Genomic DNA, 4,054 nt, shown 5'->3' on the forward strand with positions numbered 1-4,054 from the left:
CTCAGGGGGCAGTGTGGGGTCTCCTCTGGGGTCCGAAGGGTCTTTTGGGCGGCGAAAGCGATGTAAGCAGCACTGTAGGAGTAGGAGATGTGCAAATGATGCTGTAAAAATGGGCCACAGTTCACAGGACGTCTACTGAGGTCCCCAGCAAGCACAGGACCTCAGGCAGCCACTTTAGTTTGAAATTTTAAAGTGTTCTATCAATATTTGGGACTACGTTGGGATGTATGACCAGTCACACATTTTAACGTAATCCTGCCCAGTTTTACAGCGGTGGAATGTATGACCGCCCATCAGGTCAAGCATTCCAACACTTTGTCTGCTGTTCCAGGGCAGATCTGCTCACATGTGCAGGAGAATCGATCTGCATTACCTAATCTGCCTGAAACTCCTGATTGGTCCTCAAATGTCAATTCTATCCGACTTTGTGAGTGCGATCTCAAGCCGCTATCTACCACCAACTATGTGTGTTAAATAGGTGTGGGTACTGAGGGTGGATAAGCAATGCAGACAAAAGGATGTCCCGCTTCTGGAGATACATTAGCTCTAATCAGTTACCCTTATGTTTCAGTCCATCTACCAGGATCCATAACCAGAAAATATATCAAACAAACAAAAGAGTTCGGGCCGTCTACTAGTTCGAGGCGGTCCAAGGGTTACTTTAAAGATCGGGACGTTCTATAAATTTAGTTTAATGAAAAATTATTTATTTATTCAATTCCGAATATAACAAACATGGCCAATGTGTATTTGTCGACCAATAAAAACAAAGTGAACAAAGAAAAAGTTTTTGAGCAGACTGTTGTTTTTGTTGCCTTTATTCGGACTAATTTAGCCCTTGTGGATTGTATAGCCTTTATCGGGACTTGTGGCAGTTTTCCCTTTGTTTTTCAGGGTATGTGTGGTTCCTCGAATATCCTTCCCATGTATGGTTGATTTCACCCGTGGATTAAATATGCGGTCTCCCCATTGATAGTACAGTATCTTTGCTATCTTGTATCCATAAATTTGAAATGTATAGAGTCATTTTCTCCAGTTTCGCTTCGATCGAGATCGCTCAAATACCCCATACAAATCAGATTTGAACACAACGCCAATACCCCAAGATCGGGGATATTTGTTTTACTGTTTGAGAACGAATAGTACTAAGGAGTAGATCATGGCTTACACTCTAAGCAACGAAATTGATGAGGAAATCAAGGAGGCTTTCAGAAGAGATAGCCCACAAGTACAAGATCTAGAAAACAAAATACGAGGAAAGTTCAGACAACACAAAAAACTAATTATCAAACATCTAAACAGAAAGTGGGATGTGATGTCATTGGAATCGTATGTGAAAGTGGGGATGATCCCAAGGGGATTGAGAAACAAGACGATACCAGCCGAACACCTTCAAACTGACAGATTTCGGGCAAAATGGAATAAACAGTGTACAGAGCACGGCATCGCAATTATGAAACTTATTATAGAGAAAGAAAATATCCAGATGCAGGAGCTCGAACAACAAATCGAAGAAAGTGCAAAGACACTTGAACCTATGAAGGATCTTGAATTTTTCAGAAAATCCAATGATACCTTAAAACGAGAAGTAGAACGAATCCAGAGAAGCTTGAGACAAACCAAACAAACCAAATATCAACGGGATATGGACGATTGGGAAAGAGGGGACCCCTTCGATCTAAATCAAAACAGAGGAAGAAGCCTCCAGAGAAGAAGACCTCTCAGAAGCAGGGAAAGAAGAACAACACGTCAGCCAACAAGCGAAAGTGAAACAGACATTTCAATGAAATCTGTCAGTTTTTTTAGATATGAGAGAGGATGGACAAACAGTCCGACCAAAAAACCTAGGAAGAAAAGAAGATGTCGAAGAAGGAGTCACGGAAAATCGAAATCAACCAATCCAGAACAAAACTATAATGAAAACAAGAAGCCGCAGACAGGAACCCTGGACACGATAGAAGAAGGAGGGCAAGCTAGAAATGTAATCAATCTAACAGAATTCCAATTAAATGAACATCATATTAACCTCCTGAATCGTGGATTATCCTACTCCCCAGCAGATGGCATGGACGAATTCACTATTTTCAAAGACCTCAATTTATTCCTAAGGAGGGTATACCTCAGATACATACACACAAATAAAGAAGACCACACTGATTTGAAGGCAAGAAGTAATAGAAAGGACGAACTACGTGACATACAGGCACTCACAGACCTAGAAGAACTACTGGAAGAGAATGTCCAATTCCATGAAGTAGATGAGAGGGTAATAAAAAGAACAACAACACTCAAAGAGAAATCCAGAACGATGCCAAATATCCTAAACAACAGACACCTAGCTCTATTTAGAGATCTGGTCCAGAAGGATCTGAGATCCATCGACTGGTCAGAAAGAGGGAAGGATAACCTAACAAAACTGGAAAGAAAGGCTCTGAAAGAATTGAAAACAATGCCAGACATTGTTATAAAAAATAGCGACAAAGGAGGCAATGTTGTCCTACTCTCTGAATCAATGTATGTGACAGAAGTAAAACGATTATTACAGGACATGGAGACATATATGAGATTAAAGAACTCCCCTTTTGACAAACTGGTGGCAGATTTTAATTTTAAGATTGAACTAGCCTCTGAAGCATCACTCCTGACGAAGAAGGAACTCAAATTTTTAAGGATAAAACAATTTAACATCCCAACGTTTTACGTAATACCCAAGATTCACAAAAACCCAAGTAACCCCCCGGGAAGATCTATAGTATCGGCGGTGGGAGGACCACTAGAGAATTTAGGCAAATACCTGGATGCCCTACTTAAAGATATGGTACAAGAACTACCCTCATATGTCCGTGATACGAAAAGATGTTCTGAAAAAACTATCAAATATTAAAACCAGCAAAGACACCTTGATAGTAGGGATCGATGTCGAATCGCTATATACATCGATACCACACAAACATGGGATAAAAGCGGATATATAAAAAAAAGGGACAAGGACAGCCCGATAGCAACGCACTTCCTAGATCTACACGGAGGATCACCAGAAGGTCTGAGAGTAAAGGCGATCTATGCATTAAATCTGTCACCACGAAGAGGAGACTTTGACACTATTCTCCTCCAGAAGGAGAAGATGTGGACATATAGGTTAAACACTTTGATACCCAACGGACTAAATATTGAATTTAATCTGAATGTCTTCCTGTAAAAAATACTTACGAACCAACCCCCGTAGAAAGATCCCACTCTAAAGAACAACGACAAAAGAGGACTTAATCTGTACAAGACCTCCTTGTCTAAACCAAAAAGTACCTCCCGGAACAAAAGTATCTACAATTCATCACAGACACTATTCGTATCAAACTTTTATATACACATATACACTAGGTAAAAGAACTGACAAATACCGCAACAATCATCACACAGCCGAAAAATCAAGCAGTGGCTAATTAAAAGATGATACACAGGTGGGGACACAAGATATACACCTCACCGCAATAGGTATTGGTACGTCCTGACGAAGCCCTGGAGAGGGGCGAAACGCGTAGACGCCACACGTGTATTGCCTGGACTAAACCCCTAACAGAGAAGATATACCTTACTGGACATCCCGACTTGTGGCTTACACTACCTTCGAATCACCAAAGATTCATCAAAGATAACATCACATGGATATCACCAAACCCCTGTGAGTGCAAAATACCCATACCAAGGATTAATATGCAGGACCAGGTCCCCCGCGCAAAAAACGAATAAAACCTTTTTCGTCTCCCTCCAAGTGAAAAGGTAAGCTATATATGAAAGAGACGGCGATCTGGATATGTGAGTAAAAGATTTTTCTTAAAATGCAAAAAATCTGTGTCTACACCAGACATAATATATAGAAAAGGACACACTGTGCAGAGAGCAAAGAAAGAACTTTATTACAAACACATGCCGTAAAAGAAACATCACAGCCCATAAACACAAAAGGTGAGCAATTAAACCACCGACATCATACAAGGAAATAGCTTACCTCCAATCACTCGTAGTAATCTAACGATGAAATAGAATCCAATCACAG

This window comes from Nanorana parkeri, unplaced genomic scaffold, assembly GCF_000935625.1.
Source record: "Nanorana parkeri isolate BGI_ZX_2015 unplaced genomic scaffold, ASM93562v1 scaffold551, whole genome shotgun sequence".
NCBI lineage: Eukaryota > Metazoa > Chordata > Amphibia > Anura > Dicroglossidae > Nanorana > Nanorana parkeri.